Source organism: Procambarus clarkii, chromosome 38, assembly GCF_040958095.1.
Source record: "Procambarus clarkii isolate CNS0578487 chromosome 38, FALCON_Pclarkii_2.0, whole genome shotgun sequence".
NCBI classification, from domain to species: Eukaryota; Metazoa; Arthropoda; class Malacostraca; order Decapoda; family Cambaridae; genus Procambarus; species Procambarus clarkii.
The window spans coordinates 10685191-10712647 of NC_091187.1; the positions used below are offsets into that span (position 1 = coordinate 10685191).

Genomic DNA, 27457 nt, shown 5'->3' on the forward strand with positions numbered 1-27457 from the left:
TTTTAAAGGAATAAACTAATTCAATCTCTAAGTGATCTAATTCAGTTTTTTTTAGGTATGATCCAGTCCAATATTTTTTTAGGTGTGAATTTCTCAAAACTTGTTAAATATTTGTGTTAACAAGGAATCAGTTATGTATAACAATTGTTTCACATTATTTGATAGTTATAATACATAATACCTGTAAACAGGTTACAAATACATCACTCTAACCTAAACCGCAGTTTATCCAAACAATACGCGTACGCCATAATTAGACTGTATATAGCCACTGTTGGGACACACACAAATTAGACTGAAAAGAAGTTATCGTTTTGTACTACTAATATTGTACTTAGAATGAAAACAAATGAAAGTCTAACCTCTCCTAAGCATAATATAAGAAATCCTAGGCCAAATATAATTAATATATAAGGTATAGGAGTAGTTGGGTTAGGTTGTTGCCATCTTTATTGGGCCCTTTATAACGCAAAACGAATATGCACTGTTTGAAGGACACATTGTCATATGACAGTAGGGGCATGGACAACGGAACACACACAACATGCAAGTTTGAAGGACACATTGCCATATGACACTGTAGCGCCATTGGCAACAGAACGCACACAACATGCAAGTTTGAAGGACACATTGTCATATGACAGTAGGGTCACTGACAACGGAACACACACAACATGTAAGTTAGAAGAACACTGCCATAAGACTGTGGTGTCACTGTTAACAACAAACACACAACATGCAAGGAAACAAAAACCGACTATTAAGATTTTAAATTTTTTTAATATGTCATAAAATCGACCCAAGATAAACATATGTGGATAATGGGGAAATATAACCTGATTGTCGAGTAGTGGACAACGGGGGTTGGTGTCTCCAGCTGCCTTCACACGCAACAAGCTTCCCAGGCGAAGATATCTGACCTGCTGTATACCAGAAAACAGCACTAACATTGTGTTCCTTGTAGTCCACACGAGCCCAATGGTCATAATATCAAAGAGGTGTTGATTCGACGTTGAATCAACGATAATTCAACGTTGAATTAACATTATTCTTTCATATTGTGCCTACTTGGTGTTTCTTTAGAGTTTGTGACATATTCAAAGGAGTAATATTTATGATACTTTACTACCTCATTTTGTTTTAATGAAACTTTAGTATTCAACTATAGTGTACTTATAATAGTATAGTAAGCAAGCTTTTCATTTTATAGATTTCATAATCGCTTTTTTATTTTGGTCATCTATTGTTATTAATTATTCTAGTTCATTTTTTTACATTCCTAAGTCCCCATTAAGTTTTTATTACTTAAATTACCATTAAGTTTATATTACTTTAGAATTTTTATTCTACTTTTTCTTTGTAACCCAGGTTGTCTAGCCCTGTAACACGGGTTCGGGTTCCTCTCTCTCTTTACTTCCTTCTTTCTACTCCCTCTACCCGTATTCTTACTTTTATTTCTAAACCAAGGGACTCCAAAACTTTTAACAAAGCCAACTCCACGCCACGTGGTCCTAAGACGATTGACCGACTTAGGATTCTACACCCAGTATGACGTGACCTAAGCTCTGAACAAAACCCTAGAGTCACCTCTGCTGCCACCACCAGACCAGTAATACAAGAGCAATGATCGAGGTCTGGATCGATCACGCTAATTAATCAACCTAGGGGCTTGATCCCCACTATAAACGATGACCTTGAGTGTGGAATAAATTACACGGTAATGATAATTCCGATTCGATGTTAGAATCGGCGCCCAACGCAACTCCGCCTCGTGTGGACCACGTGACCAGGACAAGTATACACATAAAACACATGGAAACAATAAAATGCAAATTAATAACAAATTTAATTTATTAAAAGAAAACTAAAACAAAATCTAAATAGGTTCACTCCCTATCACTTTAACACTCCCTACTTGACCTGAATGGCAAATGAGAAGACTATTTCTATACATAACCATAGCAACTATACCTCTATGTTTTCCAGCTAAGATGTTGTGCTGGTTTGGGGAGAGGTAAGATGGTTGACCTCTCCCAGCTGCTCCCGTATTCACACTGATTTGTCCTCGTCTGGCCTAGCCCAGACTAGAACCTTGTATCCTTCCGCATCGCTTACCCAGTTACTTTAGCAAGGTTAAGTTATAACAATTAAACTCTGTTTGTACTGAATTGATCCAGACTGGTTGAATTATTTTACTGAATTAAATTACAAACATCTAACGGCAGAGCTGTTCCCGATCACAAAAATGGTTATTAAAACTTTGAGAAATATTAGACATGTCAACCCTGCTGACCTATGACCGCCGGTCACTCCGCCTCAAAAGTTAGATCTGATTCGTGACGTCACTGATGGTGACTTAAACTCAATAATTAGAATACTCTTGATATTGTACCCAGTACTATTATACAATACAATTTTAATGCAAAATGAATAAAGGCTAATTTTCTCTAAATTCCTGAATACTATAGGATGATTCATTATACGCAGATATGAACAAAGCGTCGGTTATTTCCACCGCGAATTCCCCTGGGGGTCAGGTCACCATGCGGCTCAGCTTCCCATTCTCTTTTGTCGATAAACCACTCTGGATAATTCTTACAACAGCCTAGTTTGTTACAACCCCCCCGCACAAGCACTTAGTAAACCTTGTTAATTTGTTAAAATTCACGAGGTTTAGTATCCAAACCCACAATTCAACTCATGCCACAAACAAAAGCTAACCTAACTAATAAAATTTGACAAATAATAGTCCAACATCATAATAAACATGTTCATATTTCATAAATTTCTCAGCTGTCAACTGACAGCAATCCTCCAATATCAGGAAACATACATCCTACCCTCACTGACATAGCTAAATAACATGTCCCTACTCTACCATCAAAAACTAGCTATTAAACTCTCTTGGCTCTTCACTAGCCAAGTCCATGTGTCCTCTAGAGCCGGCCACACCGTGCTCAAACATAACATTAAAGTTATATCATCAGACTGAACTTTCAGTCATCCGGGAGCGTACTACGGAACTATCAGGTACACATCCGTGTACTAACCACTCCCCATCAATGTCAACCTTGACATGTTAAGGAACACACCTAACGTTTATTTCATGTATCTAAAAATATAAAAAAAAATTCCTATACTATATCACAGGTTTCAGCTGACTGTACAGCCAAGTGTTCTCACTCACTAGAAGTGTCAATGTTTATATTGGTCCGCCTCTCCTGTGTTCAAACATTCTGCAAAAAAAAATAGCACAACATAATTTTCCATAACCGTTTGTTCTGGGCTGAGACAATTACACAGGGGCTTCGATTTTGATTACTGACCAATTTATAGAGCAAAATTCATATATTATACCAGAATTATTTTAAATCTGTTTTTCAACATTTAAAAAATATTGTGATTCTAACTCTGTTTTTCAACATTTAAACAAAAGTGTCCAGATGTTCTTTACACAGATGTTCAGAGCCAACTTTGTTGTTTTGTATCAATTGTTCATATTGAGTAAACGAGAAAAAAAAAAAAAATCGATGCTGCTGGATGCTGAATGTAGTCGCTGACGATGACGGTGTCGATCTTGCTTCTTCTCATGTGTAGACATCAATACCTGGTCCTCTTGTACTCCCATCCGGTACTCCTGAATGACGACAGAGTGTAGTAGAGCTGAGTGCCAAGTGACAGCTGTAGAATACTGTTACTTCGGCCATTAATCTTGCTCTCGACAGTCCACACGCCTTCATATCAATCACAGTTCACACGGTAGTCTTGATGTTAAACTTGTCGCAGATGACCACAGCAGAGCAGAACTGGATGTACCAACGGTGTCTCTTAGCAGGAGTGATGTTAGAAGGTCGTAGAGGCGGGTTGCTTGTTTGCAGAACAGGTGAATCTCGTCTTCCATCATTGCTCACGTCATCTCAGGCGTTTCTTGATGTCACCAGGTTACTAGGCCGTAAACACCAACTGTGCATACCCTCGTACCGCCGACTTTAGGCCAAAGGAGACAATTTTGCGACCTTCTATTGGCGAGTCCCGGTACTCTGTAGGGAAACCGTGCCTTCCACCTGTGACCGCCTTACTTCCGCTTTCTTGTTACTTCAGATGACGTAATCATTAATCTTCCGGCGAAATTCTTGAGTACTGCTACGTGCTTTCCATTTCTTGACCTCCCCTCCAACACTGCTGGAATGACTGCAGTCTTGATGACGCAGCAGGTGGGTATTGGTGATCTCGAGACAGCTACCCCGGCGTTGTATGGCACCTCCGGTGACTGCTATAATGTGGACAGCTCGCTGGCCCTGACAACCTCGTTAGTGACGTGAGGCGTCGGCCGGGTGACTCTTGGACAGTCACTCATCCCCAAAGTAACTGATGTATGGGTTACTGGGTCTGGTGGGGGGAGGGCTTTGTGTAACGTGCCTCCCCCCTCGGTCTTTACAGACAAGGGTTCACGTGTGGCTGGAACAACTGGGTCGGTGTACCAATCAGACCTGGGAACAGACAGACACAACACAGCGGAAGCATAGATATACTCTGGGTTTGGTGGAGGTGGAACCCCAGAGCACGGTAAAAGTTGCTACCTGAGTTAAGTATAGACATAGTACATCTCATTGCCTTTACAGGAAAATCTAATCAATACTAAATTATACTAACTAAGGAAGTTACTTTACTGTACAGCGCGAGATCTCGTCACCATAGGGTGGCGAGACTGCACCTGACTACTGATGAGCGATGACAGAGGGTCATCCTCATCTTCTGACTCGTCGGTGAAGCCATGAGTCAGCACTGCTGAGTCAGGAACTAGACCCGCTGAAGGCAGTTCTAATTCCTCTCTAGCATGATAATGTTTCAATTTATTCACGTGAATTGTCCTTTCCACCTGGTCCTCGAACACTCCTTTTATAACAAGATTAACCGGCCCCGCCCTTTTAATTACTCTATAGGGTCCTCGCCACCTCGGAGCTAGCTTCCTGCTCTGATTGGCGGGCGCAGCCTCATTCACTCTCAATACGAGGCTTCCTTCCGTCAACTCAAGAGGGCGCACTTTCTTGTCATAAAAATGAGCATACCGAGTCCGTGCCTTCTTGGACGCTTCAGCTGCAATATTCCATGCATTTCTCATTTTTCCAAGGACCTCTGAAGGATAGTCCTCCCCGTATGCAACATTATGTCTGTTAAGCAGACCTGACGGGAAATTGCATGAATTACCAGTAAACAAATGAAGTGGTTGGGTGTTAATTGATTGGTGGATGGCAGTATTCAAGGCGAACTGAACATAGGGCAGGTGTTCATCCCAGGTGTTTGCATCATGTTCAGCAAGGATTGCAAGCATATCCTTGACTGAACGATTAGTCCGTTCCGTCATTCCGTTTGCTTGTGGGTGGTAGGCTGTTGTAAAAGCCGAAGTTGTCTCTAAAATCTTACAAACTTCTCTAAATATATTCCCATTGAATTCTTGACCCCGGTCAGAGACTAAAACTTTAGGAGGTCCGAATACAGTAACGAACCTACGCAAGAACGCATCTGCAACCGTACGAGAATCCTTCTGAGGTAATGCAACTAGTGTAGTGTATCTAGACAGATGGTCAACTAGCACCAACACATATCTGTTACCTGAATGACTGTGGTGTAAATCAATCAGATCGGCCCCCACACGATCTAACGGTTCACGAATTTCAGGAAATTCCTGAAGTGGGGCTTGTACCTTAAGGGTACCTTTCCTCCTCTGGCAACGAGGGCACGACTTCACGAAATTGATTACCTCAGAAAGTAATCCTGGAAAATAAAATAGAGACTTTGCTTTTAAGTGGGTTTTAAAGATCCCCGGATGCCCTGCAATTTTTGAAGCATGCGCAAGCTTTAACGCTGATGACCGCAACGCGTCCGGAATAACTAGCTGAAATACTGCCCTATCATTCTGGCTATTAACATAATACAGGACGCCCTGTTTCATCTCAAAATCATGAATAGGTAAATTCTTTTTCTTTTTGGGGTATTTTCCTCCCTCTAAATACTCAATAATCTCTTTCCATCTAGGCTCGTTCATCTGGTATTCTCTCATTTTATCTGATGGAATGGTTTCAATGTTTTCATTAATTTGAACTGCCGCTATATTTCTACTTAGCGTATCTGGCACAACATGTGCTGGACCAGGCTTGTACAAGATCTGGAATGAGTGGGCCGAAAGTTCGTGAGACCAGCGTGACATTCGTGGGCATTTCGTTCGCTTTTTAAATATATGTGTTAACGCTCGATGGTCTGTGTAGATTACAAAATGCCGCTGAAATAGGTAAGGCTCGAAATACCTAACTGATTCTACTACTGCCAGTGCCTCCCGATCCGTAGCTGAATAACGAACTTCAGGTCCTTTGACCTTCCTACTGAAATAGGCTACTGGATGGGGTAAATTATCTGCGTCTCGCTGAATTAAGCACCCGCCAATAGCAATACCGCTGGCGTCAGTGTGCACTTCCCACTCTTTCTCAAAATCAGGAATAGCCAATACCGGTGTCGTGATTAGTTGGTCTTTCAGTTTGCGATAGGCCTCGTCATGTTCAGATTTCCACACAAACTTCGCATTTTTCTTTGTCAGATCAGTCAGGGGTGCTGAAATGCCAGCGAAACCTTCAATGTGACGACGAAAATATCCGGCCGCCCCCAAAAACCTACGCACGTCCTTTGCTGTCCTTGGAGTAGGCATGTCAGCAATGGCGCGGCAAGAATCTGGGTCAGGTCGGATACCGTCTGGGCACACCTGGAACCCCAGAAATTTGAATTTCTGAGCCGCCAAGGTGCACTTCTGAACATTCAGCCTGAAACCTGCCTGATCTAACAACTTCAAAGTCTCAGTCAAGTCCTGTAGGTGTTCCTCAAACGTCCTGGAATATATCACAACATCATCCAGGTACGCTAAAGAATGCCTACCCAGTACCGGACTAAGGATAAAGTTGATGGCCCTCTGAAACGACGAAGGCGCTGTCTTCAAACCAAACGGCATCCTACGGAATTGATAAGTGTGCCTACCATCCGAGAATGCTGTTTTTTCCCTATCTTGTTCTGCCACCGGAATCGCCCAATACGCCGATTTTGCGTCAAGAGTTGAGAAATACTTAGCAGCACCAAATTGATCTATTATCTCCCGTATTCGGGGCAACGGATACACATCACCCTTAGTTAGTTCGTTCACCTTCCGGTAGTCAACACAGAAACGATAACTACCGTCCGGTTTCCGAACTAGCACAACAGGAGAGAGCCATGGTGACGTACTAGGCTCTATTACGCCCTGTCTCAACATTTTCTGGCACTCCTCCCTGATAATGTTCTTTGCCTGTTCCGGCAACCTCCACTGTCTTGTGTACACAGGCAAATGGTCACCAGTTGGAATGGTGTGCTCGATCTCATCAAGGAGACCAATCTGGTCATCCTCTGTCGCAAACAATTTCGGGAATTTTCGTAAAACTCCTCTCAGTGCCTTCCTATCCGCCTGTGTAACATGTTGCAAATCAAGTCCTGATATTAATTTTTCTACTTCCTCTACATTCTGTGCAACATTTCTCGTCTCGTATTGTACTTTGGATGGTGTTTTAGTTTTCAACATATTCAGTGCACTACATTGTGCAGTGACGGCTGGCGTCTCAGCTGACTCATGGTGAAAGATTTCTGTGTCCTCCACCATGGTTCCCTGAGATACCCTATCACCTGCCCTGAAGCGAAAAGTCTTATGTGAAAGATTGACAACTGGAATGAGTGCCCCTTTATCGAGCACTACAACTAAGTGATGAGGAATTAATAAACTATCACATCTCCCAGCCACCTGAAGGGTGGTACCTGGTTGTATGTGACGTCCCACGGCTACTTTAATAAATTTAACAGAATGTGGTGGGCAACTCTGTTTGGTCAATGCATGCAAGGCGCATGACCTCTTAACTGTGTCTGGAAGAGACTTAAAAATCAATTTTGGAAAGTGCGCATTATATTTCAGCTTCCGTTTAATTGAAGCTACAACTGGGGGATGGTCGATCATCTCCACTGGGTAGGAAGTCTGTCCCAACTGCAACCTGCAGTTCCTAGCCCCTTTTTGAGCCGACAAGGAATAATCAAATCGCGACAGAAAATCAGTTCCCATTAAGATGTGACCAGGAAAATCAAGGTTCTCTACGATCGTACATGTGTGAGGCTGCAATGCCCCATCAATCTCAAAATTAACAGTACCTTGACCTACGATCTCAATCTTTTCCCCATTGACTGCTGTTAATGTCTTTGCGCAACGTTGAAGACGTGCATACTTAAAATTGCTGAAGGCTGACTTTTTAATTACCGTTGCCTGGCTTCCTGTATCAACAAAAGCTGTCAATCTCACACCCTCCACTTTCACCTCAAAAGTAGGCCTACCATCACTAGGAGACTGCTTTCATGCTCTCGTAATAGTGACTTTGCAGTCCCTCTGTATGTGCCCACGCATCCCGCAGGAGTAACACCTACGCGGATCCCTGTTGTTACCCCGCGCAGGGTGGCTCGAACTTGCCGCTGAGGGCTGCCTCCTGCTTGATGAACCCGCGCCACAGTGACTCGGCTTGGCTCCCTCGCCTTTACTTACCGCCTCTACGTATGGCGACAACTGAGTGCCCGATGTCCCTGCGCGCGTCTGCCTGTCTAGGGCTGTGGCGGCCTGTTGGACGAGGTCTTCATAACTCACACCCGCTCTCCCCGCAAGGAACAATGGCCCCATATCGGAAGGTAACGTTTTGCAGAACAACTCTTTAGCGAATTGCTCTGCCTGACTCGAATCGAACCCCAGTTCCTTAGTGAGGTCGTCAACCCTTCTCTTCAATATTGACCCGAAATCCTTGACAGTGCTTCGGTCATCCCTCTTAAGTGACTCGAGATAAAAGTAAGCCTCATCCTCCGAAACCCTGTCTTTGAATCTGCCCCTAATCGCTTGGACAAACTGAGGCCAAGATGTCAGGTGCTGAAACTCTGTAAATCCCGCCAGTGGACCGGCTACGTGCACGCAAGCCCCCATAGCGAGAGCAATTTTCGATCTATCCCCCCGGGACAGCTTCCAGCATCGAACCAATTTCACAAAGCCAGTCTTCCACCTGGCGGTTGCGTTCCACCTTAATGAGCGACAACTCCCTACCTCTGAGTGTCGGCAGAGTCAACTTGGGAATCAGACTCACAAGTCCCTCTGCATGTGACGCGGAGCTACTGGCAGTGGGTGGGTCCCGGGGTTGGGGACTGGGTTGAGGTTGGGTTTTGGCCTGAGGTATGGTGTGGGTGGCCTCGGGTTGGGGTGTGGATTGAGGTTGGGGTTGAGGCTGAGGTATGGTGTGGGTGGCCTCGGGTTGGGGTGTGGATTGAGGTTGGGGTTGAGGCTGAGGTATGGTGTGGGTGGCCTCGGGTTGGGGTGTGGATTGAGGTTGGGGTTGAGGCTGAGGTATGGTGTGGGTGGCCTCGGGTTGGGGTGTGGATTGAGGTTGGGGTTGAGGCTGAGGTATGGTGTGGGTGGCCTCGGGTTGGGGTGTGGATTGAGGTTGGGGTGGGTATGGGGTGGCCTGGGGTTGGAATGGGTATGGGGTGGCCTGGGGTTGGAATGGGTATGGGTATGGGTATGGGGTGGCCTGGGGTTGGAATGGGTATGGGGTGGCCTGGGGTTGGAATGGGTATGGGTATGGGTATGGGGTGGCCTGGGGTTGGAATGGGTATGGAGTGGCCTGGGGTTGGGGGAAGGGTTGGTATGGGAATTGAGGATGGGGTAGGTATGGGAATTGAGGATGGGGTAGGTTTTGTTGTAGTGACGGATGAGGTGTACCTAGGTGTTGTGGGTGCTGTGGTATTGGTGTTATGTTGGGTCGTTCCTGCTGTTGGTGTGGTTGTTCATGTTCCCGTTGAACGGGTTGCTGTTCTCTACCGAGCGAAGTGGGACGTCCTGCCATACTAACTGAGGCCCCCTGTCTGCCCTGCTGGCATGGCGTCGATGTTATTTGTGGGGGAACCCAAGACGGCTCTCCCCACTCATGGGACGACTCCTCGCAAGACTCCCCACTCATGTCAATAATAGTATCGCTACCTGAGCGATCCCCAGTGGTGTCGGAAGAGGTTCTATCCTCTACACTCCCATTCCCACTGGTCCCTACTGACTGGTCATTATCAGGGTTAAACATTTTCTGTGATTCCTGGTGTGCCACGTCTCTTCTAAACTACCCTTTAGTACACCCTCGACCCGGACTCACTACAACCGTGATCTTACACAAATAAAAAAAAATCACAACTCTATTCTAAGAGAAAACTACTAAATTCCCAAAGTAGGAAATACAACGATTTATCGAGAGAATCGCTGAAGTGAATCCAATGAATGAGTGTCTGCCCCGCACTCGTGTCTGACCGTGAAATATCCCGCAGTTCTATTGCTGAAACCTAAGTCCTTTACGTTAAAAAAAATTAAAGAATCTAATCTATATAAAACAATTTAAATGATAACGCAACTAACGCGCAGCACTCGTGATGGATTAATAAAGAATATTTCCTGAATTTGAATACTAAGCGCACTTGAAGTGAGCAGCGTGGCCCCTGATGACTGATGGAGCGGGACCAGCTGCGCTGAAAAAAACTAAGTCCCGCGCTTTTTCGCTTAACCGCTGAAAAATCAAAATTTTTGTGCTGAAGGAAAATAACTAGTTTTACGTTAATAAACCGCTCTAGCGATTAATAGAGACACCCAGGACCTATAAATGCATACTAAAAATTGAATTTTTATAAAAACTGCGTTTTTACTCAATTGCTGGACTCTGCCAATTTTTCTGACTCCGAGGGAAAAATTTTCTATCACCCCAAATATCACAAAACTCCTTTAATTCACAAAAATTTGGGTTTCTCGTTCCCAGATATAAATACGTTATTATTCACTACTGACGTTGTATACAGAACAATACTGACACTTCGGGCGGTTTCAACACTCACTAATTCGATTTTTCGTCAAAATCCGAGATTTTCACCTCAAATGGACTCTGACAAAATTACAACACGATTTTCTCGAAAAAATACTAAATTCGGCAAAAATGTAATTATCACTGTTTAATGCTTACGGACAGAATTACGTCCCTTGCGCGCACTAGAGAGTAATACTGACCCTAGGATATCCACGAAACATGAAAATTAGAATTTTCGCCAAAAAGTCAGATTCTAGCCCAAGCTGGACTTAGAAAATTTTCCCCCTACGTTTCTACTGAAAACAGAATTCCAAGTCTACAAACACAATTCTACCGTCTTACTGGTAAAATCTAGAAAATATCACTCGCATCGACTGGAGAATCCTAATGACGCCCAGATCATACACGTGACCCACGAATACAAATTAATTACAGTTAACGAGTTTCCGACATTGACTTAGCCGAAAACTTATCCCAAAATACTTAGAAATATTCCGCGGACAAATAACATTTACACGCAACTTACTATCCCTTAAACTCCTTCACTTATCTATCGTGACCGACACATAGCCCTAAGTCCAGAGGATTAACTACACTCTAGTAACAACGCCTCTGACTTAGACTAATAGAACAGGGAATAACAAAACTTAACGTATGCACTTAGCCTAATATGCAAGAAAACGCTAAACACTTGGGAAAAATTTTAACCGGGGATTGAATGTAAGGGAAAAAAAAATTAACTTCTAGAACAACGAAAATAAACGGAAATTACTTTATAAATTTAAGTATCCTTAATTCAAAAAGGCACTCGACTTAATCTTATAATTGCTCCTACCGGCTCGCCGTACCACACCTAGCCTAGAGGCCACACCATCTAGGTTCCAACAGAGCGACACGCAGCTTTCAGCAACAATTATGACTAGGGACGACTCAACCTCCACTAAGTGTGCGATCACTTAGTTGTTGAATCGCTGCTAGGTAGTTTACTAGTCCGTCCCTCGGAGGCCGCAACGCCCTTCACGGATTACGTTTTTCCTTAGCGTTTTGGGTCGTCTAATAACGCCCTCGGACTATCTACTGGCGTCCCACAGATATATCCGCCCCCGACAGCCCTCAAGGAACTGCTGTTGAGAGTATGGCGGCTCCCAACACCTCTGAATTAATTGCAATGGGTCGAGTATGGTACCCAGTCCAATCAACTCGGAGCGGTCTCCTTTTCAATAAATCTATTTTAACAGCCTAATCTTACTAACTAAACCTTAATCATATCAGCCCGCATGACCCAAGATTCGCCAATCCCCACTCAAACGCACTTGTGGGGCGCACTGCTAATCCTGGCCCGCGGCTGTCTCCTTAGCATCCGCGCACGTGTTCGAACGGCTAGACGCGTGAGCCTTTCAACAATTTCAAACAAAATTGTTGAAACCACCGCTGTGCACCATTGTAACACGGGTTCGGGTTCCTCTCTCTCTTTACTTCCTTCTTTCTACTCCCTCTACCCGTATTCTTACTTTTATTTCTAAACCAGGGGACTCCAAAACTTTTAACAAAGCCAACTCCACGCCACGTGGTCCTAAGACGATTGACCGACTTAGGATTCTACACCCAGTATGACGTGACCTAAGCTCTGAACAAAACCCTAGAGTCACCTCTGCTGCCACCACCAGACCAGTAATACAAGAGCAATGATCGAGGTCTGGATCGATCACGCTAATTAATCAACCTAGGGGCTTGATCCCCACTATAAACGATGACCTTGAGTGTGGAATAAATTACACGGTAATGATAATTCCGATTCGATGTTAGAATCGGCGCCCAACGCAACTCCGCCTCGTGTGGACCACGTGACCAGGACAAGTATACACATAAAACACATGGAAACAATAAAATGCAAATTAATAACAAATTTAATTTATTAAAAGAAAACTAAAACAAAATCTAAATAGGTTCACTCCCTATCACTTTAACACTCCCTACTTGACCTGAATGGCAAATGAGAAGACTATTTCTATACATAACCATAGCAACTATACCTCTATGTTTTCCAGCTAAGATGTTGTGCTGGTTTGGGGAGAGGTAAGATGGTTGACCTCTCCCAGCTGCTCCCGTATTCACACTGATTTGTCCTCGTCTGGCCTAGCCCAGACTAGAACCTTGTATCCTTCCGCATCGCTTACCCAGTTACTTTAGCAAGGTTAAGTTATAACAATTAAACTCTGTTTGTACTGAATTGATCCAGACTGGTTGAATTATTTTACTGAATTAAATTACAAACATCTAACGGCAGAGCTGTTCCCGATCACAAAAATGGTTATTAAAACTTTGAGAAATATTAGACATGTCAACCCTGCTGACCTATGACCGCCGGTCACTCCGCCTCAAAAGTTAGATCTGATTCGTGACGTCACTGATGGTGACTTAAACTCAATAATTAGAATACTCTTGATATTGTACCCAGTACTATTATACAATACAATTTTAATGCAAAATGAATAAAGGCTAATTTTCTCTAAATTCCTGAATACTATAGGATGATTCATTATACGCAGATATGAACAAAGCGTCGGTTATTTCCACCGCGAATTCCCCTGGGGGTCAGGTCACCATGCGGCTCAGCTTCCCATTCTCTTTTGTCGATAAACCACTCTGGATAATTCTTACAACAGCCTAGTTTGTTACAGCCCAACCACCATTGTAACCCAGGTTGTCTAGCCCAACCACCATTGTAACCCAGGTTGTCTAGCCCAACCACCATTGTAACCCAGGTTGTCTAGCCCAACCACCATTGTAACCCAGGTTGTCTAGCCCAACCACCATTGTAACCCAGGTTGTCTAGCCCAACCACCATTGTAACCCAGGTTGTCTAGCCCAACCACCATTGTAACCCAGGTTGTCTAGCCCAACCACCATTGTAACCCAGGTTGTCTAGCCCAACCACCATTGTAACCCAGGTTGTCTAGCCCAACCACCATTGTAACCCAGGTTGTCTAGCCCAACCACCATTGTAACCCAGGTTGTCTAGCCCAACCACCATTGTAACCCAGGTTGTCTAGCCCAACCACCATTGTAACCCAGGTTGTCTAGCCCAACCACCATTGTAACCCAGGTTGTCTAGCCCAATCACCATTGTAACCCAGGTTGTCTAGCCCAATCACCATTGTAACCCAGGTTGTCTAGCCCAATCACCATTGCTCCATTGTGCTCTTTTTGCTTTGCCTGTGCAATTTTGATCATTAGAGCAAATAATTACTACAGTGTACCTGAAAGTACTTTTAAGCAACTTACCTCATTTTTGTGTATAGTTTTATATATATATATTTTCATAGCTAGTTCTTTTATCATTGTCTTTTTGGCTTTTCTGTAAAACAGCCCTCTTAGGCAAACTATTATAGATCCAGACCTTAACCTCTTATCTAGTATCTATGACAATCAGCACTTTAATGATCAAAATTGCAGATATTACACAGCACATGATGTAAACAATGTTTTAGCGTGTAATCACAATGTTTCTGTAATTAACTTGAATGTAAGATCTCTTTGCAAGCACTTTAATGATGTTAATGCCCTGATTCAAACAGTTGACAACAAATTCTCTTTTATTGTGTTTACTGAAACGTGGTTAAAAGAGGACACTTCTCAACTCTACAACATACCAAACTACTTAGCCATTCACAACTGTCGTCCTATACAAAGAGATGGTGGTACATCTCTTTACTACCACCATACACTGAATTGCTCAAAATTAAATCTAGAGACACTTATGGAGAGTATATATTTGCCTCCTTCAGAGTCAAGGGTAACGATGCTGTCTTGATTGTGGGAGCAGTCTACAGGGTTCCTAACACGAATTTAACAATTTAACGAATATTCAGATGACTGAATTTAACTCAAACCTTAGAAATCTTATACTAGAGAACCGATTGAACAAAAACCACTTAACTATTTCTGGTGACTTTAACGTTGACCTCTGTGAGCCTGATAACTCTCCTGCTGCTAGTTTCCTCAACTGTATGAATTCCTGCTTCCTCATACCCGTAAACACTAGACCTACTAGAATCACTGACAGTACTGCCACGGCTTTTGATCACATCTGGACCAACATAACCTCTCCTCTTACTTCAGGGATAATCCTCGATAGCACTACAGACCATTACCCCACATTTCTCCTAACCAACATTAACAAACCACCTCTAGAGGTAAGGGAGATAAGCTTTAGGCTGCACAATGAAACTGCTATAGGCAATTTTATAGCTGCTGCTGCTGCTAATATAAACTGGGAATCTGAACTAGGGAACATTGGGGACATCAAGTGTTCCCCAGGGCAGCATACTTGGCCCTCTCCTCTTTCTCATCTACATTAATGACCTTCCAAATGCCTTCCAATATCTCAAACCAATTCTATTTGCTGACGATACGACCTTCATTTACTCTAGTCCTGACTCCCTTGCTCTAAATGTCACAGTGAATACCGAGCTAAATAAAGTCCATCACTGGCTAACTGCCAACAAACTCACACTCAATATTGACAAAACTTTCTATATTTTGTTTTGCAATAAATCCTCAAATCAAATAAATCTCAGGATTAACAATACCCAAATTTGTAACAAAGTAAATGACAAATTCCTTGGCGTTCTCACTGACCGCAGGTTGAATTTCCAGGGACACATTTTAAATATATCAAAAAGTTTCGAACACTGTTGGCATTCTTTCTAAGATCAGATATTATGTACCTCGCCCTGCACTGGTGACACACTATTATTCTCTCATCTATCCTTATCTCAACTATGGTATTTGTGCATTGGGGTTCTACTACCCAGAATCATTTACGTCCTCTAATTACTCAACACAAAGCTGCTATTAGGACAATATCTCACTCTGGCCCCAGACATCACTCGGTACCTTTACTCAAATCTCTGAATATGTTAGATATTAAGTCCCTGCACATCCTCTCATGTGTATTTTATATATATAATGCTGAACTGTAATGTCAGTCCTGACCTTAAAAGCTGAACTGTAATGTCAGTCCTGACCTTAAAAGCTGAACTGTAATGTCAGTCCTGACCTTAAAAGCTTCCTAGAAGGTTGTAACAGATCCCATGAGCACCACACCTAGAAACAAATACCTATTTGATATTCCAAGAGTACGACTTAGTCAAACTAGAAATGCTTTACAAATCAAGGGACCTCGAATGTGGAATGACCTTCCCAATTATGTTAAAGGCTGTACCTCTCCCTAACCAGTTTAAGATAAAAACTAAGTACTACCTAATTAACTCAATGTAACCTACCTCACCCCTAAATGTCAACCCATGTCTTCTATTTTAAACAATGCTGTTTTGTTGACCAAATTGTATTTTTGTTTTTTTCTGCCATGTGTCTTCATGCCCAAGACACTCCTAGGCTTGGAGAAATTCATACCCCTCCAACAGAGGTCGTAGAATGATTCCCCGAGGTGGAATGAGGGATACCTAACACCTAATTGAGCTGTTTGGTCTACCATTCCCTGAAAAGGCTCAGTAAACCTTCGAAGGTGCCCCTTGTGGTGATGCCTGCAAGGTATCGACTCGCCCTTCAAAGTAGGACTCCTAAAGTGACCTGGTCAGTGATACAGTCAGTCCTCCCCCCCCCCCCCCAAAAAAAAAAAAAAAAAAAAAAAATTATCGGTCATGGGCGACGAGTGTGGGGTACGAGAGTTTGGGTCGCCTGCATACTGGGTTGCCCAGAATACCAGTCAGCTGGACAACAGATAATCAACAACGTTGTTCGTCCATCAATTATAGACAAAATCGGTATTGTTTCCTTCCAAACAATATACTGTCTGGGTCTTGGAGCATTGATGTGTTCTTCCTCACAAAACCGCTATGATTTGAGCTGATGGGTGCTCGGAATCGCAAGTTTTCCCGGGAACAAATCCGTGTGCTGCCAGCTGAACGGAGCACCTGGCACCAGCAAGAATGACAGAGGGCGGAAGGGTCCTACCATCAAAGGTAATCTTCACAACCCGAAGGGGCTGACGGCGACGACCATGAGTGGGGATGAGTAAACATGTCTACCTGAAGAACAGAATGGCCCTGGGCTTCGAAGATATGCCGAATATCTTCGTGGCAATCCTGCAGATTCCTAACACCGGTTGCAACATGGAGCGGGAAGAGAACAGTGCCAACACTGGCATTCAACCGAGCGTTCTTTGAGATCATAACAGGGGTCTCGCCAAGGCAGGATAAGGCGGCCAAGCGGGTGGCTGCATCCTGAGAAGGAGCAACAACACTACTTATACCCAGACGGGCAGGGTTGAAAGTAACAGAGGCATCTACGTAATCAACAAGGTACCTATGAAGGGAGAAATCTCGTCAGGTGTAGAATCCAGAGGGAGGAAATCAAAGTATTTGGCCCATGAAGCAGGACCAAACAAGGCTTGGTTGTTACAGCCACTATGGGTCGCAACCGGGTTCTTTGATGGTAGAACCAAACTTATAGTATCTGACTGCAAGTCGGTAGTACACTTTCAAGAAAGTGGTTATGTAGTGCATAAAAAAAGTGAGGGGATGAACAAAACACTGTTCCTTTCGTCAATGTATTAAATATCTTTCCACCACCGTTAAGTAGATATATGTACATCGTCACCATAAATAATATATAAAGAAACGATAGGCTATTACTACACCTATGTACAATCCTTTCGCTCAGGATATCAAACGTGTTCACGTGCAGAGTTCATTAATCCCCAGTAGTTCTTCACTGTCCAGTAGCGTATCCAACCTTACTGGGAAGAACACCGGCGATTTCACCTATATGTGGGCCAGCCCACTGAGTCTTATGAGGTGCCTGTACCCCAACAACAGCTCTCCAGCTACTCGCTGGCAGAGTAACTCAGCCACACACTGAGCGGGGTCACAAACCAATACAGGGGTAGCGATCCCCTGGCAACAGTCTCTAGCGACCAGCTAGCAGCACTACTTAACAAGCACCTCCCTGTTGTCAGTCTCTCCCTTAAGCCAGTCCCGAAGGTACGCCGATCTTTTCAACACTAAAGCACTTGCAGCTACCACACTGCTTCATCGGCGGCGGCTTCCTTGGTCGTTTCCAGGACCATGTAGGGAGACTGTGGACTGCCCAAGATGAACTGCCTTCTCCAGTACCGCTGCCCCCAGACATCACCTCTGTGGACACAAAATCATCATCAATGATCTAGCCAGTACTGGTGAAACTAGGAAATACTACTAACCCACTGGGGAGTTGACATCATGCTCTGTAGCACACACTAGGTGGCGCTGGTCTTGATGCGTCACCTCACCAGAGGTCACTCACAACGACCCCTCTGGCTGACCAAGGCAGGAATCTTTAGCCATTTACAGGTTTTAGATAGCCACCACCAGATGGCATTGTCCATATTACGTACGATTCCGGGGCAGTTCGGGTGCGGACTCATAGATGGCGCTGGAACTGCCACTCTACCTCCTGACAAGGGTGACGAGTCTAACATTGGTACACATCAGTACGGGAAGGGATCGAGCAAGTGCAGCTGTGGCGTGGACGGTGTTGAGAACCCCCAGAGAGGGGGTAAAAGGGGGCAGTAATCACAATGAGTGAGTGAGCCGTGCCAGGGGACGAGGTGGTCACCACTGGGGGGCTTGTGGCTGGACCCAACCACAGAGGAGGGATTGGAGCCGAGGGGGGTAGACACGTCTGGAGAGTCAAAGGAGGAGCAAGGTCGGAGCCCAATGCAGCGGGGGTTACAGAGAATGGTCTTCCAACACAGTCCGACTCAGGGGCTTGGTCGCCCACCCCATGAGCCCGAGAAGGTACAAGAGGAACAGAATGTGACCTAAAACGAGAGGAAAGACTTTCGATTCACGAATGTGTCCCCACACCCACCACGGAGTCACAATTAGAGGCAGAATACCCAACAAGAGACATTTGCTGATCATGCCAGGGCCCACCCCCCCTAGAGGTTCATCGTGAGTATACGCCCCACAAACACCACCTTAAGAACCGTTAGTTTGTCAAGATTGGGTTCAGTGACGAAAGAAGGATTGACATAAAAGGGTCCCCTCGCTCGCGACGTCGGGTACCACAGTTCTATGGGTGCAAGAGTATGCCTTTTCAAACACCTGGGCATCAAAACAAAAGAAGGCCGAAAGGATAATCAAAACAGGCAAAAGGTCGGCGGGAAATGACAATTAGAAAGGAGAAGACAGGAGGAGAAAAGCAAAACATAAGGAAAAGGAAAAGTCGCCCGGCAGAATTCGAGAGGACAGCAACAGGAGCATAAGGCCACAAAAGGACAGAGGACTGTCCCAAGGAGTATCACACTCCGGCAGCTGCCCATCAATCCCCCTCGTGGCAGCAACGAGCCAGACAGGGAGGGGGTGTTGTCTTGACAAAGCATAAGAGGACTTTTACTTCTGGTCACGTTTCTGTGTTTCTTTGAGTGTCCCTCCTCTGTTTCCTTGCTGTTCCATCCTCCCTTGCCGCCTCTACTGGTTTCGTTAAGGGCTAACCGTCGTACTGTTTAGGGAATCGGCTCAGAATTGGCCTATTATCATGAGTACACACTCCATGGAGCCGATATGACTTACCCTCCCTCGCCTTGCTTTGGGAAGACCTCCTCCTGGTTCCCCTATATATTATGCCTGCTGTCAACTGACCTGCAATTTTTTTTCTCCTAAAAATTCTCACCAGGACAAGTGTAAAACAAGTTGTCTACAAACATTTATTACAAAAATACATAGAATGAAAAATAACAGCAGAGAGTCATCATGTCCAACAACTAGCATCACACTTATATAAAACCAGCGCTGCAACAAATAGACTACACTAGGCTGCTGCTTAATCTTTGCCAGCAACCATCCTGCCCCCCCCCCCACATCTTGCATATAATTCAACTCAAAACAAGAAAATATTTACGTTCTCACCTTACACTGTGTCATTCATAGCATATGAATTCATGCACTCCCTGTTACGGCCACTATAGGTCGCAACCGGGTTCTTTGCTGGAAGAACCAAAGTACTAGTATCCGACTCCAAGTCGGTAGTGGCTTTCAAGGAGTGAGCTTGGTAATGCAAGTAAAACACAAAGAGGGGGGGGGGGAGTTGAAAGGAATACGATACTTCATCAATTATCAATATATTCACATATCACTTTCCCATCACCTTAAATAGAATCATAAACGAAGTATTACTATACTGATATATACACATGTGTCGCTCTCATAAGTGCTCCTCGATGCTCTTGGAATGCAGCCTTGTCAACTTCCGTGTCTCCTCAACACACAGTACCGTCCTCAACCAGTACTGGGAAACACCAACGAGTCTACCCTAGCTACGGGCCAGCCTATCTACAGTCTCACTAGGTGCTCCTTGTGAACGCCCACAATCACTCTCCAGCCTGGCGCTGGCAGAGAACATCAGCCTCACGCTGCTGGGCTTCTACACTAACAAATACAAGGGTAGCGAACCCCTGGCAGGAGCTTCTTGCAACTAGCTAGTTACGCTCCTCCGTAGCACCTGACTGTCGGTCGTCTCTTCCTCTAGCCAGTCCTGGGATACGCCGAATTCTGTCACTGCCACTTCACAGGCAGACAGCAGATACTACTCAGTCCCTCTTCGGCAGCGGCTCACTGCTAATGTAAAGCAGAATGGAGTAGAGATATAATAGACTGACATGAATAGACTGACTGTCCTCGTACCACAGCAGCCCTACATCGCCTCTGTGGATACAGACACGTCATCAGTAAACTGGCCAGTACTGGGGACACTAGGAAATACCACTTACGGATTCTGAAAAACATACAACTCCTCCCACAATAGATGGACACTGATTTTCTAGGCACCACCTCACCAAAGGTCAGCATCAGCGACCTATCGAGCTGACCAGGGAAGGAATCTAGCGTCTCTTGCAGGTATCATACTGCCACCACCAGATGGCGTCGTCCATTTTGTGGGGGTTTCGGGAGTGGACTCACAGATGGCATTGACGTCGCTGCTCCACGCTCCGACAATGGAGTCGGGTTCATAACACTCCCTCAAACAATAATGGTGTCCATATAACTGTATTAGGGAGGCCCAATGCTTACGACCATCTATCAATGAGTCCTCAAATTAAGAAGGTACTCCTGCAGCCTCTTCAATATTACTGCAGCTTTGCACAACGCCGAAATACGTCAGCCGAATACCACTGCTACCTGAAGGTCCACCATATACATGAAGCTTCTCTATACAGGCTTCACCATACATGTGTATGGTGAAGAACCATACGAACCTGTAATTTCATTACGATACTATAATATAATCTATCAAACAAACAATATTTATAAACTAAATTTCACCCTGTAATGTCCTACTCCACGCTGTGTCTGCACTGAGTGTACTCCCCCACAATGGATGAGTCCACCCAGTAAGTCTTTGACCGCGAAGGCTCCCTCCCCTCAGTCATATACTGCACTCGTCTGCGTAAGCATATGTTGCTCCCGCCTCCATAATATAAAACCGTTGCAAACTCCTCATATCCTCTCATTATTTTAATAAAAACTCTAACCTACATTCATAAACGTCCTACACGATCACTGGGCACACGATCAAACTATAACAAGCAGAACAGTACAGTATATTGGGCTCTTACCACAAAAGGATGTCGTGATAATGTCTGTCCAACGAAGCAAAGTAAGTCTCCGTGGTGTAGTGGTAAGACACTCGCCTGGCGTTCCGCGAGCGCTATGTCATGGGTTCGTATCCTGGCCGGGGAGGATTTAATGGGCGCAATTCCTTAACTGTAGCCTCTGTTTAACGCAACAGTAAAATGTGTACTTGGATGAAAAAACGATTCTTTGCGGCAGGGGATCGTATTCCAGGGACCGTAGGATTAAGGACTTGCCCGAAATGCTACGCGTACTAGTGGCTGTACAAGAATGTAACAACTCTTGTATATATCTCAAAAAAAAAAAAAAAAAAAAAAAAAAAAAAAAAAAAGTAATTATCAAAAGAAGGCACCAAACCGGGAAGGCTATGTAGCACCATCAAATGTGCAGGATAATCAGAGGGCGCCAAATATCACCAAGGATGCCAATACGAGAACAGAAATGCACTGAGGCGAATGATATCAAAAGTATCCGAGTCACCAAGAATTCTATCGGGGGCAAGCGAATGCGAAGGACGGTCGGAAAACAAGACACACGCTCGTCCCGGAAGTCAGGACATTCAACAAGGATATGCACGACCGTAAGAGGGATAGTGCAATTAGGACAATAAGGAGCAGGGCGGCGCTCCATCAAGTGACCATGAGTTAAGCGAGTATGGCCAATACGCAACCTCGCCAGAGCCATTTCCCATCCCCGGTTACAGTGGTAGGAGGACGGCCACAAGCACACAACTCTAAAGAGTACGCAGTTTGTTACCAGTAACAGACGACCAACAAGCCTGCAAACGGGTAAGGATGGAGGAATGGATAACCGGGTAAAAGTGGGAATAAGGAATACCTTTACGAGAGATGGGACAAGATCGGACAGCTTCCCTGGCGGCAGCATTCACACGCTCATTTAAAGAGACACCAATATGGCTGGGAACCCAACAAAACTCAACTGACTTAAATTTTCTGTGAACAAGAAACAGCCAATGCTGGATCTCGACAACCACTGGATGAACCGGATTAAAGGACCCGAGAGCCATGAATGCACTACGAGAGTCAACAACAATAACAAAGGAAGATTGACAACGAGAAAGCAGGAGATGAAGAGCATAGAGAATAGCATAAAGCTCCGCTGTGAAGAAGCTAGTCTCCGGAGGTAAGCGACACATACAAGTGTGATCAGGAAAAACAACAGAGTAGCCAACACCGTCCGCAGACTTGTACCCATCAGTGAAGACGGAAACGGAGTGCGAGTGAGAAGGAAAGTGCTCAAGGAAAAGGCGTTTTAGAACCGTAGGAGAGGTAAAATCTTTAGTGATGCGGGTTAAGAATGTACAAAACTGCGGAAGGGGGACTCCATGGGGGCAAAGAAGGAACAACGCGAGGAGAAATATTAGAAATACAAACTGAAAGAGAATCCTGCAGGCGAGATAACCGAACAGAAAGAGAGAGGTGGTGAAGAGGAACAGGAACCGCAGGAGGGGTAAAAGTTAAAGCACAACAGAGGCGAGAGGAAGGATGTTGTAAGAACCGCGCAAGATAGCGAAGACAGTACCGATCACGGTGGTCCTGGAGAGATAGGAAACTAGTGTCAACATACAAGCTGAAGATGGGAGTCGAACGAAAGGCACCAGAACTGAGGCGCAACCCAGGATGGTGCAAAGCATCAAGACGGCGAAGAGTAGAAGGAGAAGCAGACGAGTAAGCAGGGCAACCATAGTCGAGTTTAGAGAGGACAAGAGAGGAATGTAAATCGAGTAGAGTGCGCCTATCTGCTCCTCAAGAAGTATGGGACAATACCCAAAGGAGGGTAAGGGCCTTAGAGCATTCAACATGGAGGTAAGAGATATGGGGTGACCAAGACAAACGATTGTCAAAAATCAACCCGAAAAGCTTATCGGAATCCTTGTACACAATGGGGTGACCATAAAGCTGTCCTCTGCTTTCCTTCTCAGTTACAATTACAGACGTTTGTTTAGTTTAATTCATTTACCTGACTCCTATATCAGGTCAGGAGCGAAATAACTCACACAAAGGCAGGCCTACATCATTAGGCTACCTGGAGGTTCATAACAACATTGCCTCTACTCTACTAATATTAATTGGTTACATGCTTTAATTATCAGTTATCTCACATTCATTCTAGTATATCACAGTTAAAGCACTTCTGACTATATCTATAGTTAACTAACTTCTATAACTATAAGAACCTCTTCAACTCAAGCAGAGCTAACTGCCATTGTTATGGCTTTAAGGTTTCTTGAACGGAACACTAATGGTGCAGTGATTTGCACTGATTCAAAAGCAGCACTTCAAAGCCTAAGTAAAAATCGGGCAGAAAATCTTGCAATAGTCGCTGAAATTAAGAGCTGTGAGAGTACTTACAAATCAGGGAAGAGTCGTCAAGTTTCTGTGGATCCCCTCCCATGTTGGAATATGTGGGAATGAACGAGCAGATGTGCTGGCTGCTGAAGGCGCTGAAGGAGACCATATTGAATACTTTATACCCAAAACTACTACAAATTAGAGGTATTGTCAGGCAACATCACCGTGACAAGGTAACCGAAGAAAGGATGATAGAAGCACAAACCAGTGAATCTGTACGATGGTACAACATGGTTGCAGCTGGCAATCCCAATCATTATGGACGAAGAGGAGGTGGACGCGGGAGAGAGTCAGTAATAGCGAGAATCCGTCTTGGATACAAATATCCATGGAGATACGGAATGGAAGCAACTGTTGATCAGCGAAGCTGCAGAATGTGATGAGAGCGACGGACACCGCCTAGACCACTATCTACGTGGATGAACACCTGAGAGACATTAAAAGTATGCGTAGAATAATAAACCCCACATTGTTTGAATTAGGAAAACACTATCTGTCAAATATTGATACTGTTCTTAAAAAATTTCCCCATTTTGCACCTGCAAGATAACGTAAACTTTTAAGTGTTGACAGATGTTAATCTTGTTTGAGGAGCTGTTCACTTGAGACAATTAAGCAAGTCCACTCATGGTATGTCCACTCACGAGATGAGTGGCGCTGCCCAATAAACTCCCCCCTCAGGGCAAAATTTAACAAATTTAAATCCACTAATTACAATTCAAGTGTACAAGTAATTACAGTTACTACTTCTTTCGAACCTGTCAGATGATGGTCAGATGAGGTGGAGGTGTGTAACATAACCAGTCGACAGCAAATCATCATCTTACGGGCTGTTCATGCCCGTACAACCTCTTGGGTGGCCTAATCTTCATCAATCATCATCAAGACTTGAATGGGAAATGCCTAAACTACACCAGGACTTGAATGCCTATAGAAAAGGGGTTGGCACAGTGGGATGTATTATCACTGTGTTAGCCCACCTGAATGACAAACCAGGAATGCTGATATTCCTGGGCCTCGAGAAAGCCTTTGAACTGGCTAGTGCCCCGCTATTCTCTGCTGCCTCATCGACAAAGAGGTCAAAGGTAACCTGCTCTCCTGGACCAAAGACTGTCTCACTAACAGAGAAACAAGATAGAAACTTCATGGCACAGTCTCTGAATACAAAAGATATGAAAATGGTACACTGCAAGGAGGCATTCTCAGCCCCTTCTCTTAAACTGTTTAATTAAAAGAGTAATGAGGTTGAAACTCCCACAACACTGCAGGCTGCTAAACTATGTGGACGACTTTGTCATCATCAAGAAAGGAAGGAAAGTGGCGCGCCTTGCACCCAAATGCTTAGACTGCATCAGTGAAGAGGCAAAGCAGTTTGGTATCAAACTCAACTCCACCAAGACAATAGCCATGACGATAAAAATAGTTAAGCCCAACAACCAACTAACAGTAGAGGGTCAACCAACTGAATGGATGGACACTTAAATTATCAGTATCTAGGAATAATACTGGACACATGTAAAATTTAATGCCGAGGTCACTTACTGTACTTGAGAGAGATAACTGGCCAGAATGGCAATCCTCAGGTCGCTAACCTACCTATCTGGAGGAGCCAATCTGCAAGTCCTTCGCACATACTCTGTACAGACAGCGAGAACAGTGATCGACTATACCGCACCTGCACTCACAAGTCTATCACACTAACCGTGGAAAAAGCTTGAAGTAAGCACAGAACAATGCAATGAGTGCTACCCTGGGAGCCACGATGTGGACCAGGCTTGAAACTATGACTGGAAACGGGTTTGCCCTATCTTTAAGAAAGAATATCTGAAATAACACCTGTGATTATCGGTAAGATAATTGTTTCCCCTGATCCAGTCCCAGTTCGACAGGCCTTGGTGGGTGGACTTGGCCAAAACAACTGAACATTTGGGTTGCCAGAGCGGAAGAAGTCCTAAACAGACTATAATTAAAAAGCATGATTCTTGAAAGAAGAGGTGATCATCCACACCCAAAGTACACTTTTCCCCACCGTGGGAGGAGCCTGCCTTCAGAATAGTAATAAGAGGTCTTCCGATAAAAAAAGGCTGCCTATAATCCAACAATCCTAAGATGCATCACAGATAAGCAAATGAGCAGCACTGCAGTAGCAGGAGCCACCCACACCTTCAGACAGACAGATCGGTGGACACAGAATATGAGAGTGCTGGCACTGCTCTTTGCACGGACAGTGAACAGGTATATTGGAGATTGGGAGGATCAGTATCATCAACCCAAACTGAGCTGTTTGCCATACAACAGGCATTCGCATGTGATTGCACAAAACACTCAAAATGCAATCACCCACTCAGACTCAAAAGCCGCACTTCAAATATCAGGAAAGAAGCAGTGGAAAGACAACGTGGAAATAATTACAAAATTTTGTAATCTAGGAGCAGTAACTAAAAGAAAAGGACTCAACATAACCCTAAACTGGATCCCATCCTATTACATTAGAAAGCTGATGAAACTGCTAAATTAGCAACTCGTCATCCAGTGATTCCAAAACAATTCAACCCAGCCTAGAGTACATAACAAATACTATAACCAACAAACTCACACACCTCAATGTTATGGTCTCATCACATTCGTCGGAGTGTAGATTGGCAATTCCAGGACAATCTATGGGTCTGCACTCCACCCCCCCCCCTGATATTGGACATTATATGGACAATGCCATCTATTGGTGGTGGCGTGGCAGTGACAAATGGCTCATGTTTCGTGCCTTGGTCAGACAGAGAGGTCGTTGTGGATGACCTCTGGTGGTGGGCGTATCAAGACCAGTGGCACCTAGATTGTGCTACAGAGCATAATGTCAACTCCCCTGTGAAAGTGTGTTACCTCATGGCTTCCCTAGTGTAACGTCCATTTAAATGATGACGTTTTATGTCCACAGAGGTGACGTGTGGAAGCAGTCGTCATGAGGAAGGCAGTTTACCTTGGGCAGCCCACGTACTCTCAGCTTGGTCTTGGAAGAAGACTAAGTAAGCCGCCGCGGATCTGAGCAGTGTGTTAGCTGCTGATTTATGCAGTGTTGGTAGAGATCAGCATACCCCAGGATTGGCTTAGTAGGAGAGTAACAGACGACAGTGAGATGCCTGTTCTGAAGTGCTGCTAGTCAGTCGCTAGAGGCTTCTGCCAGGGGGTTAGTTATCCCAGTATGTGGTTGTTGGTGACCCCGATCAGCGTGTGACTGAAGCCCTCTGCCAACGAGTAGCTGGAGAGCGAGAGTGGGGTGTAGGCACCTCGTGAAACTGGCCAACGTAAAAGGTGAACTCGCCAGTGTTTTCCAAAACAAATGGACAAGGTACCTGAGTTGTGGAAACACTGCATGTGTGTGTGTGCTTTTGGTGTCCTGTGTGAAAGTGACACCTCTGTAAATAAGTGTAGTAATAATATATTATATTTTAACGTTGAAAGGGTAAACATATTGGTGAAGGAAACTGTGTGTATTGTTCATCCCCCTCTTTCCCTTATTGCACTA

General features: G+C 44.5%; 1 long non-coding RNA gene across 2 annotated transcripts in view; it reads right to left on the bottom strand.

Annotated features, from left to right (window-relative positions):
* Window positions 1-799: 799 nt before the first annotated feature.
* LOC138372222 (uncharacterized) overlaps window positions 800-27457 on the bottom strand; it is a 140063-nt gene continuing 113405 nt past the window's right edge. Inside the window, exon 3 of one of the 2 annotated variants that reach the window (XR_011230745.1) lies at window positions 800-923. This is a non-coding gene — a long non-coding RNA (uncharacterized lncRNA). Of the gene's footprint in view, window positions 924-17497; window positions 18089-27457 lie in introns of those variants that run through there. The other variant, XR_011230744.1, reaches the window with a different exon arrangement.